The sequence below is a fragment of the Grus americana genome, chromosome 1 (assembly GCF_028858705.1).
Source record: "Grus americana isolate bGruAme1 chromosome 1, bGruAme1.mat, whole genome shotgun sequence".
Taxonomy (NCBI): domain Eukaryota; kingdom Metazoa; phylum Chordata; class Aves; order Gruiformes; family Gruidae; genus Grus; species Grus americana.
Genome location: NC_072852.1, coordinates 109,345,760 through 109,363,561, shown reverse-complemented (window position 1 = coordinate 109,363,561; position 17,802 = coordinate 109,345,760). Strand labels below are relative to the sequence as shown.

Sequence of the window (17,802 nt, the reverse complement as noted above, 5' to 3'; positions counted from 1 at the left end):
CATGAAATTATATCTGTAACCCCTTCCCCCTCCAAGGGGTCAGTACATCATCACGTCTTAGTCAAAGGGGTTTTGGAAGGGTTACAAAAATAACTCCGTTGCACTGACTGAAACGTGACTGACTCACTTGGAAATAAAACCTATGCTAGGGAACCATAAGAAACAGATGAGTTATGGGTGTCCCAGATTTTGGATGTGCTTTTTGGTCTCTCTTTTTACTTCAAAAGCATTGTGTAATTGTCAGAATGAATCAATGAGTTACGCATATATGGAGAAAAGTAAAACAGAAAAGTTAGTGGCTTGAGAGCAAAACCGAAAAAAGAGAATTAATCCTTTTCTTCTTAGAAACAGTAGACGTATTTGATGGTGTTGTGGCTTGTTCTCTTCCTTCTTGTTCCAAGGGAGGGGGGTGTCTCTCTGTCCCCAGCGCTGCACTCCCACAGCCTTGGGCTGGGGCAGGCTCTCCTTTGAGAGACGAGAGCTGTGGTCAGAGCACGAACAAGCCCCAGGGACCTCGGACCCCTGGCACAGGAGAAACAACTTTACTGTCTTGCAGGGGAAAATGGCGATAAATGTTCCACCCCAGCAGTTGGTTATGCTTTCAATGCTCCCTTGAAAAATAAGGATTAATAAAATAGCAGAAGACTGGCATATTTAGATTTTGGTTTACCTCATTTTTAAGTATCTCAGTGGCTCAGTAGCTGCTTCTCAGAGCTCCAGTATCACCTGGACCATCAGTACTCAGGAGCTTTGTTTCCTTCAGTGTTAAAGGACAAGAGCTACCTGCCTAGCTGGTGAATGTGATTAATTGTCGCTTGTCTGTAGTAGAGGAGTTATGGCCTGATGGCTTTTCATACTGGCTTGTCTGCCTTGCCTCTCCTACAAGGCTATGAACATGAGAGGAGGGGATTCTACTGTAGAATTTTTCAATATGATGCTGATATACAGTGAAATGCAGGAGTATAAATATACTTCTTTTTAAACTGATCTGCATCCACAAATAAGCAGATTACAATAAAGCATGGGGTAAATCTCCTAATTTTTTCACAGATAAGAGTAGTCATGAAAAGCAGATCAGTTTCCAAAACTACTGCTTTGCCAAATGCAACATTTCTATATATATACCAGTGTGGATCCAGCACTGACATCCTAACAGCAATGGAACAAGATCTTTGTCTTTTAATGCCAATGTTTATTCTTTGTTCTCTCAATAGCTGCTCAAGACGTGACTCTGTTGATGGGCATTCATCAGGTTTTGTTTAGAAGAATTTTTTTCTATATTCTCCCTGTGACAGAGGCTGGGGAAAGAGCTTCTTAAAAAGAGTAGGGCTGCCATGTTACAGAAAATCTTTATTTTTTGACATTTTGTATAAAACTTATGTAAAATGATTATATTGAATAAAAGAAATAAAAAGACCCTTCAAAAGATTCTTGTCCTTCTCATCATATGCAATTCTTATTTTTGCTGCTTATTTAAGCACAGAAAAGTCCCAATTTTTACACTTACTCGGTATCTGGATTATGCCCCAAGAAGTCTAGGATGTAGTCTGAGCTGTGTTATAAGCCTACATCCGGATAATGATGATGATCATCATCATCATTTTATCGGGGGGGTTGGGGAAGATAGGACTGTAGTGAGGTATTTTGACACCAGAGCTGGGATCCCCATCAGGTCTCCCCCACTTCAAACTTTTCTCCTGCTCTTCATTTTTACATTGTTATTATTTTCTTCTTCTGTGTGTCCTTCTTAGCCTGCTCTCCTGACAGCCCAGCTGGTACTATTCATAATTGGCAGGCCAGTCAGGGCTTAGGCAAAAATAGCTATAAATTAAAACATGACTGACTGACCACTCTCTCCCCTGCCTTGCACCTTCTGTAGATACTTCCATGTGTGGAAAATGAGTGGGAAATTATATCATTTTGATCTAGTAAGGTTTTATGCATGCTTTATAGGAATGTAAAAGAGTACAGAACATATGTGGCTGGTATTGTATAGAAACAGAGCCAATAGTTTGCATTAAGACTTGTGTGCTAGTTCTTCCTTTGGTTCATGCTTTCTACTTTTGGTATATTTTATTCATTTTAATTATTTATAATATTAATAATACATCAATCTGCCTTCTAGTCTGTCCCAGAGGGACAGTATCATGAAAGTTAAAAATTAGGTATGTTATTACTGTATCTGCTAAACATTAGGAGCCTGATTATTTTAGGTAGTGATATCTGGAGAGTATACTGATCATTTTAGATAGTGATTCACCTAGATAGTGACTTGGAATTGAAAGAGGGGTGGGGGGTGTCAAGCTATTACAAACTCTATAACAGCAGCTCTGGAAACCTGAACAGTGATTTAATAATGAAAAAGACTCTAAAAGCATTAAAACAATAATCCAAAGCTTACAATGGTCCCTACCTGTAACAAGGCTGATTAATAAAATACTTTTTGAAATGCTAATTATTAAGATGAAAGACTAATAATTAGTGTGTGCAATTATCACCCAACTTTCAGAACTGACCTTACAGCCGTTTTCTTTGTTTTGGAAAGGATGATGGGCAGAGGGAGAAGGCTGCCATAGCCATCCACCCATCCTTACTGCACAGATAACTTACCGTGAGGTGTAAACCCCACAGCTGGTAATCTCACTCAGACAGAAAGAAAGTCTGACAGGTAAGTGTGTTCATATTGCATGAACGGAAGACATGCTTAGGTTTGACCTGCTCTAAATCGTCTGACAAATGAAAAGTTCTGGGAGATTTTTGGCATGGTTTTGGCATCTGTTTTGTTGACTGTGTGGTGTTTAGATTCTGTACCTAGCCAAAGGGGCGATTCTTTTTCTAGCAGAAGGTTTACAAAAGAGTCCATGCCCAATGTTCTGGTCGAGCATCTGTAAATGAGGTCGAAGCTCTCCTAAGTCTATATTTTGATAGTGCTTTTGTGCTAATGGCTTTCTTTAGAGCAGGCATCCAATTTCTCTTAAATCCTTTTAGGTCCAGTTGACCCAGGAGAAGGAATTCTTAGCAGGAATTTTCCATTCCTCCCGCATCCAACCATTGTACAAACAAAGCGAAGAACTCAGCCCCTATGAGTAAATTACTGTGTTTGGTATAAATGTCTTCAGACTTCAGCAACTGCAGGATATGCAGCCAGACTTGTTTTAATTCTCCCCTCCCTTCTCCCAGGAACTGTTGCTCAGAAAAGAGTTTCTGGGATGAGTTTTGACTAGCTGTTATCAGAGCTTTCTGTCTTTACATATATTCTTTTTCATACATGCTTGCTGGTATATTTGTTATATTCACTGGGTAATTGCTGTTCTGTACTGCATGGAGACCTTGATCTGCCATTGAATCAACTGCAGTTCCTGTGTTGAAGGCAGAAGCTTCTTTTTGAAGGCTGCCATAAAGCTCCGATTCTTGCAGAAGGTAATGGATTTCAAAGACATAAGGAAAGCTGTCAGTGGGATCAGGCTGAATATTGCCCTAAGGCACATAGATATCTTTTTAATTTCTTTCTTTTTTTTTTTTTCTTCTTAAATTAATTAATACAGACTAAAGCTTCTCAAGACTTGGAACGTTAGGAATATCCTCGAAGTGTATTTGCTGGCAGAGGCTGGTGTGCAGGATCAAAGATGCGAAATAGATTCATTACTGCATGGACCAGCCTCAAAGAACTGAGAGTCCTATCACGATGCAGAAGTCGATGATGATTTTTTTTTATTTGTTGTGTAATCTATTTTGAATGCCTGTCAGAGCTCTGCTGTGACTGGTTTTGTTGAGCAGTGCTTAATGCACAGTTGACTGGCTTATCATAAAGTTCAAGGTATATATTCTACGTTTGGGTTATTTTGAATTGAAAGCCCATTTTAGCATGTAGTTAGCTTCACACGATTTCTTTGTTGCAGAAGAGGACAGAATTTGAAAATGTGTGCTTTTTAGATGGAAAAAGAGAGTTTGTGTGTGTTTGACAGTAATTCTTTTTATTTCCTTGAGGAGCGTACTGAGTATGATAGTGTCATTGGACTGAAACAAAGGGTGAAGAAGGAATTAGCATTTTGTGGTGCCCTGTTGTAAAGTTGATGGCTGACTTCTTTTGGGACTTTGCTTCCTTTCACTGTTTTTTATCTTGGGGAAACAGACTTAGGTTTTCCCTAGGTTTGTGTTTGGTGCGCAAGCACGCAGCAACTTGTTGACAGGCAGCTGTGATCCAAGCACTTGATAGAGTAAACCAGAAGGGAGACTGTACGACCTGAAGAGCTGTCACAGAGGAATGGGGGGAGGGATGTGAGAAAACAGATGGGCTAGAGGAATTGGAGGGAAATGACTCCTATGTGTTCCTCCTTACCACGCTCTTCTGCCTTTTCTGTATTTTTAATGGGTTGCTCTTGGTCCTGGTGACCCTTCTGTCTTGACTCTTGTGCTTTTGCTTTTCCTGCATGCTAGGATGCTTGCTGAAACAAGGTTAAGAGCATGAGAGATGGGGAAAATATGTTCATATTGTTTGGTAGTGGGTGAATACCTGAACCGACTCCAGGTGAACCACCTTCTAGACTCATCAGCCTGCTGCCACACCTGAACTAATTAGCCTCACATAGATATTTTTCTTTACTGTGAGGAAGTCCCCAGAATTTGTGCTGTCTGTGTAGGAAGAAGAGTTTAAATCCTTCAAGTAACCCCTTTCTCCTATCCATTTTCTGTTGGAATTATTGTCATCTTTATTCTCTGTGTAATATTGAGAGCAAGCTGATAATTGTAGCTTTTGTAAACTGTTGGTACGATCGGTTTTTCTAGGTTAAATGATTTACGATGTTTTACTGCAGCTTTATGAACAGGAAAAGCCAGCCTAAAGACAGAAGAGAGATACTAATTAGGGAATGATAGAAATACAAATTTAAAGCAGCCACAGTAGGGCAGAGAATTTAAAGAGGAGAGCGTCCCTTTTATTACAACCTAAGCCCTAATTATATATCCGAAGTCTTCTATTATATCCTAAGTTTAATTGCAGAAAACAGGGGATGGGAAAACTAAGCCTTCACAGCCATATTTGGCAGAAGCTCCAGCATGAGATTGCCATTAGAGGAGAAACTAGGAAGCGAGCCCTCGTGAGGAGCACCTAAGAGAGATCGGGACGCTCTAACTTGACCAAGGGGAGATGGGGAGAACCTGGAGCTCCTGCCACCAAGGAGCAGGACAGAAGTAAGTCGGTGAGTGCAGGCTGGAGCTGGATGTCCCCTGAGGTAGCTGAGGGAGAACCTGACAGTGAAGTATGAGCTGGTGATGTGGTTTACTGTTTTATCATTTTAAAAAATGTTTAACTCCATGTCGGTGGTGTGCATTTGTAACAGGATGGCTTAACTGGCTCCCAGATTGTCTGTCAGCCACGATGAATGGTGTTTTATGGAATGTATGTTCAAGGAAATGCATTTTCGGGGCATTGGTAGCATTGGATGCTGATCTTACAGTAGAACATTTTCAGTAGACTATGAAAGGATACAGAATACAACTCCTCATTACTTCTGAGCATTCTTAAATAACAGTGAGATTTCTCTACTATGTGTGGGGACTCTCCTGCACGCGGCTTCCCCCGCAAGCTGTCTCCTGCAGACAGCATCTTTTTGCTTTGTTTCATTTCTACCCACCCTCCCCAAACTGGCCACCGAGGAGGGACATGTCCTGCCTCAGCTCGTGTACCGGGCTGTGATCAGTCGTGTTAGCTGGTTTTTCTTCCAGGGAATCTTGGGCTTTATCTGTCGTCGTCGTTTATTTTGCTTTGTCTCCAAATACACTGGATTGCCTAGCTAGTCTAAATTGAATCTGTTCATGTTAGTGTGTTTATTAAGTCTGAATAATGAAAGCATCCCTTTTCCTTCTCAGCTTAGTACAAACAATAAAAAGAAAAACATAGCCTAGATAATCATGAGGGCTTAAGCCCCCACAGTTCATAGACTGAAAGTAGATTCCTCAAAGTTTCAAGAGTTAGGGTGTTTTTTCTGGATTTGGATTTTGTGTGTGTGTGTTTGTGGTTTCTAAGGCAGAGTTGTGTTTTAATTAAAAATAGGAGGATTTTTCCTCACAAAGAAAAAAGCACTTATCTAACCATCTTTGGTTTATATTTTGATTTCTTGCTTCAAGAATAGAATTAATTAATAAAATCATTAAGTATTTTCCATAACAATATTTTCTAATTACATTCTTTAAAAGCCTTTGTTGTTTTGGCTGCACTTAAACACCCCAAAAGAAAATGGATGCTAGTGGGCACTCTATATTAAATATTTAATATGTCTCCATAATATCTTAATAGTTCAATGCCTAATATTACCTACCTGTATTATCTCTATAGGTAGGATATTGTTCTCTGTTTTCCCTTTTCTACAGCTGAAGTGACACACACAGAGATAATGAGACTTATCTCTTCGAACCTCTTTTTAAATTCATCAGTGCCCAAGGTCATGCGAGAGTGATATGGTGGTGTCAGGAGCTAAAATACATTTTTAGGCTTAGACAGTGGACCACACTGCTCTCCCCTCAGCTGAGGTGCCTCCAAAGGGGATTTGGAAAACTTCATATCCCAAGCAAAAGCTTCCTGTGGATGCTTTCCCTCTGCTGCTTCCAATGCAATTGTGGTAGACGTTGTTTATGGCCTCCTTCGGTAGCAGCTTGTATGAAGTCTGGAAGTTCTCAGGGAGAGAGTGGTTAGTGACAGACTCACAAAAACAGTGTGTGTGGAAATGGGAGAAGGTCTCTACCTCCATTCTAAGTGCTGTGGATTGTCATGGGCTCCGTTCCCAGCTGACAGAGGCACTAGATAAGTCTCCATGAAGCTCCATTCCCAACTGAGCTAATGGGGCCGAAGGTCTGCTGTCTTCATTCCCAGCTGCCAGTCAAGAGAACAGTTTGTCTCCCTTGCTGCCATCTACTCAGGGACATTCAGAGAGTACAGCGGGATGCTTTACCCATACAGCGCTAAAGCTAGGACTTTGGTTTATTGTAGATAAGAAAATGATAAATTCTTCTGTGTTTATATTATACAGTTTTCACATCTGCAGTATAAAATGTATCTGCAGCTGTGGCACTGCAAAATCTGGGCTATCGTCTTGTATTGGAAGGCTTCTGCTTCTTTTTGAATGCATCGTTTTGCCCTCAGTACGGCATCTCTTTGCCAAACATACTGGGGTGAAGAGCCACCCGGCCCTCACCTTGTGAAGGAGGTTTAGAGCGAGCTGCTGCTACGTCCTCCTGGACTGGGGGACACAAAGCAAAGTCTGGCTGACACCTTTGAGAAACAAGGATGTGTTTCCGCATCTCTCTCCTTTGCATAATCTGTGATATCTGAATTAGGTTTCATGACATATTAACACTTTGAAGCTGAGTTAATACACTGTGTTGTATAATACATTATGTATGACTCGGGCATCAATCGTGCTGGAGCATCAGCAGCCACAGACTTGAAAATGTCTCTTTCAGTGACAGAAATCCTAAATAATACTGAACCAAATTCCATTGGCATAATTTTATTTTGTATTCCTTGTCCTGTTACAACATCTCTTACTTGCAAAACCACTCATGTTCAAGCCATCTAGCTTCCCCTTCTCTCCTCCATGTACTTGTCACAAAGTCCCCGGTCCACATCTTTCATATTACAAATATTCCCATGGTGCTGCATGGTAATTTTAGTTTGTAACATCAGAAGCGTTAGGATTATGTTAGCTTTGCTGAGCCTGGGCACTACGATGTGAAAAAGAACAATGATGAGCATTAACGGTTATACTAGCAATGTGTTACAAAGAAGAGTACGAAACACAAAGGAAACAAACCCCACTGTGTTTCTTTCGTCTTGTATATTCATATCTCATGCTTCCAAATGCAGCTAAGAGACAGCTTGTTTTATCAGAAGTTGTCTTGTAAACCATACATCGGTCTGACATTGGATACAGCATATATATATATATATATATAGGCAAATATGGAGTCAGAGGTTTATTGGTCTTAATATAACTCATCTTAAGCCTGATTACTTTGTTTCAAAATTAGACTCTTAGAACATATTAATTATGGACATATCCCCAGACAACACGGCTGTCCATGGGGGATTTCTGCCCTTAACTCTGATTAGTGTTAATAGGAGCTATCCATGTAAACTCCTAGAGGACCAAAAAAGAGAAATAATTTTCTGCTAGCTATGTTTTTATAGAACAATACTGAAGTGTTCCAGGAGTGAATTGGTAGAGTGCTTGATAGTGCTAGCCTGAAACTTTTCCTCTCTGTGGCTCATTCTGGATCTGATAAAAGCACATTACAATTCTGTACACAACATTGTATATTTTAAAGTTTATAGATAAAGTGATATTCTTTTTTGTTTGGTTGGGGTTTTTTGTTGTCGTTTTTGTTTTCTAACCCGAATCAGACATTAGGGAATATCTTTTTTTTTCCCTTTTCTTTTTTTTTTTTTTTCTTTTTCTGGAAGCACTGGACCGAGGAATGCTAGTATTATATAAATAATGTCTACGTGGCCTGGTGTTCTATGCACTAATTATCCACTTGTCATGATTCTTCCACCTTGGATTACTCAGGAAGAAAGCATCTAATTTGGAATTAGCAACAGGAACAATTTTCAGACAGAGGGGGTGGCTTGTGCTAGAAGCTAGATAAACTTAAAGATTATTGGGCCTGTGTTGACTGAGACTTCTGGGCTGTAGTGTAAGCTAAGTATACAATAATTAAAATAGTTTCTTAGTGATGGAGAATTTACTGCATCTTTTGACAATTCATCTCAGTAGCTAATTATACTTAAAACATGCTTTTTATCTCCAGATTGAACTTGCAAATATTGGATTCTGTTGCGTGTCTGCCCACTAATTTAGAGTCTTCTGAAATATCTTCTTCTTGTCTAGGCCCTTAAAGATTATAATCTTCTCTTTGAAGCAAAACAAATTTAGTTCAATGTCTCATTGAAAGGAGTCTTTTTTTCCCCAGACCTAAATCATTCTTGTTGCTCTTCTCTGCACTCTTTCCAAGTTTATTTATTTTTATTTATTTATTTTAATTAAAGGTATTGTAATTTCCCAGAGGCTTGCCTGCTTTGTTCACAGAGACATTATGGTTTGCTTGGCTTCATTCGTGTTCACATCTGCAGCTGTCCGTAGCTAAGCAAATGGTACAGATCTTCATGCCTGCCCTCTTGGAGAGAGGTCTGATGCCCTTGATGAACTGATGGAAGGAGCAGGCAGGTGTTATCCAGAATCCAGCCTAGGTTTTATTGTCTAACACCATTCAGAAACTGTACCCAGAAATAAAACAGGATTTATTCCAAACAATCATGTCTGTTCTTAGCAACAGCTAAATCTTATGATCATCATGATAGACCCGTGTGATGGGAGGTCTGTGTTGCAGGTGTGAGGTGATAAGGCGTGCATTACGCCTGCCTTATCATGGGGGGGCACCTAAAGGAGGCGAAATCATGGCTTTCTGGAAAATAATAAGGTGTAACATTCTTGTAGTTGTGCCAGCTGCTTTGCAGTCATAGGAGGGCAACAGTACTGTTACCCAAAATAGTAGTAACACAAGAAAAGTAATTCTGTCATTTTCTGTCAGTCCACTCTCTGCAAAGAATGCAAATCAAACTCTAGGATTAGACGAATGATGATGCTTTCAATGCAGTGCATTGAAGGTGGTGGGTAATTAAATAGATCCAAATAAGAAAAGTCATGGGCTTCTCACAAGGAAGGTCAGGAGCTGACCATCCTCACCCAATTGCTTCTGAGTCCTGCCAGCCCAGCTTCATGCAAGGGAGTGTTTTGAAACTGCTTGACTTGATTTATTCTTTTGCCTCCTGTCTTTCTAGAGTAGTTGAAAATTTCCTTTTTTGTATCATTTTGTTAACGGAAAGGATGGAAAGATGGGTGGAGAGGATGTGTGTGTGTGTCTCCCCCCCACCATATGGAAGGAAAAAAAAAACAAAACAAAGAGAAGAAAGCTGACCACGGAGGCACGGAAAGAAATTAATGTTGAAAAGGTGGCAGTGATGGACAAATACTTGCAGTGTGTGAAGACAAAGAAAATATACTTCTAAGTATTTGTTTTATTTTAGTTGCATATGAAGAATTGCTCTGGAAACCTTTACTTTATTAATCATCTTTGCCACTCTGTATTGTTATGACCATACAGACGCAGTGGGGCATTAGCAGAATCTTCCAGCACCTTTCTGTTATTAAGTTTTATTGCAGTAAATGCATATGCACATCTTCAGCTTTTACTTTTGATACAGAAATGAATTAAGCATCTTATGGGCCCCCTCTCTTGAGGTTTTCATTTGGTCCTTGTTTAGGTAGGTTTCTATTCCTGATCAAAGTTTTATTTTAGTGAGGGCTAACAAACAGATGGGGCACAAATGGGTCTAGGCCTGGAGTATCTTCTCTACGAATTTGCTGTGCTGTGCACGATAGCACACATCGTGGTGAAATACACAGAAGCCAAGCACCGACACTGCTCTCAAGTAAAAGCAGTAGCAAAAAGCTGTACAATTTTAAAAGATCCCACGACACTTTCTTGAAGTATGGCTTTTTAGTGTGAGTGGGCCAACACTATCCTACTATTTTAGGGCTTTTATCTGATTCATTAAATAAGGTTGAATGTTGCTGCAGGATGAATTACTGTGGTATCATCTCAAGAAGCGATCTCTGCAAAGACAGGCCCCAGGATATTGCCTGATTTCCATAATTAGCCCTGGTTATTACAACTGGCTTGCTCAGAAGAGAGCGCACAACAAATATCCACAGTATTCAGAAGGTCCGTAAAGTCTAACTTTTTTTTGGTACTTTTTAACAGTGAATGTAATCCTATTGAGTTGGGCGGTGAGGTTTATTTTTTCGGGAGAGGAAGGTGGAAAAAAACCCCTCACATCATGCTTTAAAGCTTCATTAACAAAGAACTTTACTCAAGGAGGAGATGTTAATAAGTAATGAAACAAAGGCTCTGTTATAGACATTAAATGTGCATGTGTCTAAGTACAAAGTTCGTGTTGCAAAGTGCAGCTGTTTCTCTGCTCGCAACCCTGCAGCAGCCCCAGAGCCCCGGGTTCAAAGTCTGCCCGCTTTCCTGTCACAGGGCTGACCGGGGCAAGGTCCGGCCGAAGTTCAGAGTTCGGTGTCTGAAGGCTTGCTGGCTCTGTCTGCCGTGCTATCTGACACGTTCGGGATAAGCAATAGTTGGTTTAAGATTGTAAGTACAAACAACAAAAAAACTTCCCGTTCTCTTTTCTGATGTGTCAGATTGCATTAAAGAAGGAATGTTTTGGAAGCAGTCGCTGAACTGTTTAAAAATAATGTGCTCTGTAACAGAGCTACCTAACCAAACCCCACTGAAGGAACAGACTGGTAAAATGATGCTTGCGGGAAATAGCACCCGTTTGCATTCTCCTTCCTCCTGGGATTTATTTAAATGAGGAAAAATGAAGTAAAAGAACTAATTCTCTATATACAAAGAGATGAAACTGAACTCTTTAAAAAAAAAAAAAAAAGAAAAAAGCTAGTCCATGTGTTCCTTTGTGTCACGATAACGGCGTTCCACACCATGGGGGTGAAGAGAACTTAATACGTCTGGGTATCCTGCTTTGAAATCCTCCTTTTTCTCCTCCTTCAAAGGCTTTCTATGAAGCTAACCCCAACTTTCTTATTCAGAAGGGCTGCAAACCCCACCTGTGCAGCTTTTTTGATTAGCTGTGGTCATATCAAAGGCTGCTGTACCCAAGCATGGACCCTGAGTGAGAATGGAGACTGATGGCTGAGAGCAAAGGCTGGTACAAACACCCTTGGAGGAATTTATATTTCAGGCAATGCTGTAGCTTTATTACAGACAGGGAAAAGTTTCCTATCTGTTGCCACATCCTTTCTCAAGGAAAGGATGGTAAACCATGGGCGGTAAACCAAGTCATCAGCGCTCAGTGCCCACAGCATGCCACAGGTCTGAGCAGAATGCTGTCATCTCACTTCACTGAGAGGAACATGGATGTTCTGAAAACTTTCTCAGACATCAGAGGTCTGCCCTGTTTGTATCACACTTTCTGTTTCTCTGAGTTCAGTAAAATTAATCATTGAGAGCCACAATTAAAAACAGCATGCAAGGAAGGACTGTAGTAGCTAAAACCATGAGTTCTGCAGCAAAAGATTTGTGTGTTTAGATATAATGATTTTTTCCCTTCCTGCAAACATTCATGAGTCCATCAAACACCAGAGCCTTCCTCTGATGACTTAGTCTTATACTTTGGTTAATACCCCAGGTCTAACCTTCCACTTCTGCGCAAAGTACTTGAGAAGCTAAGAGACCACTTCAGACTACAGCTTGTTCAGATGGGCACATGAGCTACTTAGTGCTCAAATACCACCCCCCAAAAACCAACCAACCAACAAAAAACCCAACCAAAAAAAAAGGCAGCCAAGGTCCAAAGATGCAAAATATTGTGTTGTAATGGCTGAGCCCTTCTGGGGAGGACATGGGGAAGGAGAAATAACAGGAACTGTACGTCCGATGTTCCATTCATGTCCTGGACTGTGGAAACTCAGGAGTCTTCAGGTTTTTTTCTGTTACTCTTTGCTGTCTCCATGCAACCACTGCAGTGAACAGATCAAGTCCCTGAGACTAGTAATGAGTAGTGACACTGGCAGTGCATATCCATAATTAGTTAATTTGGTCTGCACTGATGCAAATCTCTGACATAACAGCACCTGTGAGTAACAATTTCTGTTGCTCCCATTGCTGAAGTTCCACCCATGTCTCTGGCATCTCTTTTCCAGACCGATTATACCTGGTCTTGAAATCTTTGTTTCTGAAGAAACTCTGACTAATGCCATTACTCTCCCCAGCACTGTAGGCTACTGAAAACATACAAAAGGTGAGGAGAAGATGATTAAATTAACAGGTGTAAAACATGTACATTGCTTACTGCACTGATAGAAGTCCTTCAGATGATATAGCTCTGCTAGGTGGTAACTACAGATTTGACCTTGGCTTGCCTCATCCAGAAATATGGCCCTGTCAGGCTATTACCCATTGTGTGGAGTGGGTTTCTTTGATTCTTTTCTCTTGGCATTGACCACGTATTAATAACAGTATCTTTGTAGGGGAAGGTATAATGGGAGGAAGGACAAGAGTCCCTATATCCCTGTGGTTAGTAAGGTTGCATGGGCCAGGGCGGTAGGCTGAAGTTCAGGTACATAGTCCAAATCAAGCAAAACAGGAACTTGGACCAGGTTTGCAAGGTAGCAACTAGTCTGGTTGTTAGCTCTGCAGAAGTGGATAGGTGAATGTTTGTATCTCTCCCTCTTGCCTTCCCCTCCCCGTTTCCATGACAGTCTTCTGTGCCCATATCACCTGGCCTCAGTTAGAAATGCAAGAATAAACAGGAAAAGTACTTGCAGGTCAATTCTTGTTTTCTTTTTTTTGTTCTTCTTCTGTTGGGTTTTATGTTTTTTTTGTCTTCATGTATCTGCTTTTGTTTAAAATTACGTATTTTCTTTCTCAGCAGATAGTTTGAGAATCACCCCACCCGTTGCTTACCTGAACCAAGAAGTGGATCCTGGAGTAGGACTGTGCAGGTACGAGTTGGCTGCAGATCTGCTGGGACCCTAGTATTGAGAGAGACCTAACAGGTAAGTAAAAATCAGAGCTTATTCAAGGGGCTGAGGCCTTTAGAAGAGAAGAGTAATATTGCTATATGCCCCTCTGAAAAATAACACAGGAAAAGGGTGTATGCATGCAGGGGTTTTCATCTTGAAATTAATATCTTTCCACTAAGAATCTGTGCCTGTGAATTGTTTTCTTCTCCGTTTACACACTCCCCAGCCCCTGTTTTCAAACCCCTTCAGGTAAGGCTATCAGAAAAGCCCTCCTTCCATCTAGCTTCCCTCTTCTCATTCAAATTCAGATGTCTTAAGAAAATATAGAGGAATTTCCGTTGGTAGGAATACTGGAAGAGAACAAACAAGAATAGTCCAAAATAAGGTTGGAACAGCTGCCTTGGACTGGGGTTTTTATTTGTTTCTGATTATTTTTTTGGTTTTGCTCTCCACTTCAGAGTTTTTCTTTTCTGAGTGTCTTCAGCATTCAGTCTTGTCCACAGTGGAGTGGTAGAGCAAGAGGGCTTGTCGGCGGCTAACGTTTTACTGGTTTATTCTGCTGGTGTAGTTAAGGCGAACCCACCGCAACCCCTTGCTTCTTCCTAATGCGAGCTGTGTTATATCAGTAAGAAGGTGCTTGTACAGATACTTACAATGCTCTGTAAAGCAAATTGACAGCTATTATTTAACGTCATATTTATGCAATAAAACTGTTTGTGCAATAAGGCTTTTAGTGATATAATTACTTAATTTTAAAAATCATATTTCAAATAAAACAAAAATGTATACCGGGTAAATGTTAAAAGCAAAAGGATCTCTGGGTAGCTCACTGCTTTATATATTCAAACAGTAATGTTTTTTTCCTTCCATCCAGGTTATATCTTTCACTGGCAAGAACCTCAGGTTTTTGCACTTCAGCCCTATAGCATGGCTTACTCTACGTAAAATAATGACTCAAAGTTTGCTTTTCTAGGAGAAAACGGAGTAAAATTATTGAAATTGCCTACAACCTGTTAATTATGGCATAATATTGGTGAAAGGTTCAAGTCTTTATTATGGAAGGACCTTGTTTCTTTCGGTCTTTGTCTGACACGAGATTTCATATGAAAACACAGATTTGTATTGCTTCTGTGTTAAGTGGAAGGTTCTGCAGGATCTTGTCTGTTGTCTGGATCTGGGCTCTGGTTTGCCATAGTTGAGGATGGAGCTCTGGTTTGTTGTGGAGATGCTGGTTTTAAATTCAGAGTTCAGATTGTGGTAGAAGCTTTTGGTTTACTGGAACCTCAATTCTCAAAAGAATCTCAATAAACTGCCACCTAATTGTGATTTAAATATTGAATGATACTTCTTGATGGAAAATGAATGGAAGTGGAAGGATCTTAAAGAGTTATCACAGAATATATTTCTTGCCAATGTTTCTTTTAGCTTATTCTTCCTTTCTGTAAGTCACTCTCGCACTCTGGGATTGATGCTTTGTTCCTGCTCTCGTCCCCCAAAGTGCCCTCTGCTTGACTATCAGTACGGACATGCAGTTTTTGTCTGTGGAGAATTTTCTAACTTTTTAGTCATAACTGAAAATTTATGGGCTAAGTTCAACTCAGTGAATTACATGACAAATCTGCAGCACTGCAGACGCCATCAGGGAGACAGAGAGACTGGCCGTCTGTCTTGCCAAGTATCTGGGCAATCCTCGGACAGAATAAGCTTTCTAATGCGCGGCGTATGTGACAATGAGATGTGCTGACTTTTTGATATATATATATATATATACGCGTACAAAGTTCCCATCAAAGATTTTGTTTCCGAATGAGAGTTTGACGCAGCTGGGTATGTACCGTGCTTTCATGGCTGCTGGAGACGGGAGAAGGAAGGGAAAACATGAGGGCATTTCAGTATGTTATCAGCCGTGCTGGTGGGCGGGTGTGAAGATCAAAAAGGAGCAAGTGTACTCCTCACAGCTTTTAAGGGGTGTGCCTGCATGGGTAGGGTATGTTCCATAGCGCAACTTAATCGATCACTAATTAGCTTTTGCTTATTTACTTGAACCGAACTCACACCTATATACTATTTTAATATATTTATTCATATTTCAAAACTTTGTGCCATTTTTTATGCTGAATATATAACATCACCATGCTTTTGTTTCCTGTGTTCACTAGCAAATTTGCTTCCTTGTAAGCAGATGAATTGTTTACTTTTCAAACAAAGTAAGTACATACTCTTTGGAAATATAGCATGATCTGGTCTGGCTGAGAGACTGATAGGTACGCATTACACAAACAACAGGTGTTCAAATTTATTGCTATGGCTAGAATAGCATTTGCAAAAACATCTATATAAAAATCCCTGAGAATGTGTGAAAGATTTAAAAATGTGTCTGAATTTTTTTATTCATATCCCATTTCGATAGCTCATTTTTAAATAGTAGTGAAATTGTTTTGGCTTATTTGGTTTCAGTTATTATTGGCTGGAGAAGTGGAGACAAGATGAAATAATTGGTTATCTTCAGTTACATGTTAAGATTTTTTTTTTCTTTTTCCAGAAAAAGATCCTTCAATTAAATATAAGCCAATTGATTTTTTCATGGATTTCATCTGAGACACAAGCTTTCGGTGAATGAGACTTTGATTTCTTTTTCAAAATATCAAATCAATTTATGTGAAGGATAGAGTGTAAGTTTTAATTTTAGTCTCAGCTTTCTATCTTTACTATGTTTTCTGAATGGACTCTTGTAGACTGGAATATTAGCGATGCAGGGCTTGCTTCCTTTGACTAGTACCAGTGGCCAGTCACTGGTTGTGCATGACTGCCGTGGTGAAACGAAGCTGGGGGGGGGTGAGGGCACACCCGTGCAAAAGAGGAAAAACCCTGGAACAGCAACTTCTGAAAACAGCCAGCCATCTTCCTTGTAATAAAAGGATGCTGGCAAAAAGACTTTAATTCCTACTTTTCGTCATGTCTCTGTCTTCTCATGCCTCTGGGTACAGTCAGTGGGTCCAGCTTCTGTAACGGAGCATTGATGTTTTCACAAAACTAAGCAGATGTCAACCCCTAAAATGCTACCTGTATGGAAAAGGGATATGTGTATTTAGTTTCATTCCTTCCCTTTGCATGTAATAAAGGTATTTTTCACATAAGGAGGATAAAAACAATGTTGCAGTTTAAGTATCTTGTCTCTAATTGCCATTAGATTTTACTTTTCTGTGTTTACGGACTCCTCCTTTTGCCTACTTGCCATTGACTTTTGTGGCAAGGAGCTAATGTAAAGAAGGTGGTTCTGAAAAATGCATCCTGTATTTCTTACGCATCAGCTCAGAGAATATTCCTTTGAGCTGCAAAGCCATTCTGATATTCAGGATTTTAGCCAAGGCAACAGGGCAAAACTCTTCTGTTGTGAAAAAAAAAAAAAAAGGCAAAAAAAAGAAAAAAAAAAAGCCAAGGGACTTTTAATGTTCAAGCAGAGATGATAGGACCTTGGCATATGAAAAACCCTGATGTAGTAAATCAAAGCAGGCTGTCTTGAATGTAGTAATATTTTTATGCTAATAAATTAGTGTCATAAGTGATTTGTCAATAAGATGTAGAATATGCTATGAAGGAAGTCAGACAATATTTTTCTTTCATGTAGAAAAATAGGGTGAGGTCATAGCAAAATCCTCAACATGATTTTTTCTAAGAAAGATGTTGGTGGTCTGACCCACTGCACAATATTTGCATATTCAAATTCTTATGTGCCTAAGATATCTTATATACCTAAGCTATATTTAACCATTTAGAAGAGTTTAACGAGAACTGTTATGGTAAGGAGCCGCACTGTGTAGTGCGGTTGACACACCTGAGGGACGGGATGCCATCCAGAGGGACCTAGACAAGTTCGAGAAATGGGCCCATGTGAACCTCATGACGTTCAACAAGGCCAAGGTCCTGCACATGGGTCAGGGCAGCCCCTGGTGTCAATACAGGATGGGGGATGAAGGGATTGAGAGCAGCCTTGCAGAGAAGGACATGGCAGTACTGGTGGATGAAAATCTGGACATGAGCCGGCAGTGTGCGCTTGCAGCCTAGAAAGCCAACCGTATCCTGGGCTGCATCAAAAGAGGTGTGACCAGCAGGTCGAGGGAGGTGATCCTGCCCCTCTACTCCGCTTTTGTGAGACCCCACCTGCGTCCAGCTCTGGGGGCCCCAACATAAGAAGGAC

The 17,802-nt window shown here is 40.3% G+C and overlaps 1 protein-coding gene across 1 annotated transcript in view; it reads left to right on the top strand.

The window, feature by feature from the left end:
* Positions 1–13,621: 13,621 nt before the first annotated feature.
* NRIP1 (nuclear receptor interacting protein 1) overlaps positions 13,622–17,802 on the top strand; it is a 101,615-nt gene continuing 97,434 nt past the window's right edge. Inside the window, exon 1 of the mRNA XM_054835153.1 lies at positions 13,622–13,637. The gene's annotated coding sequence lies outside the window, so the exon portion shown is untranslated. The remainder of the gene's footprint in view (positions 13,638–17,802) is intronic.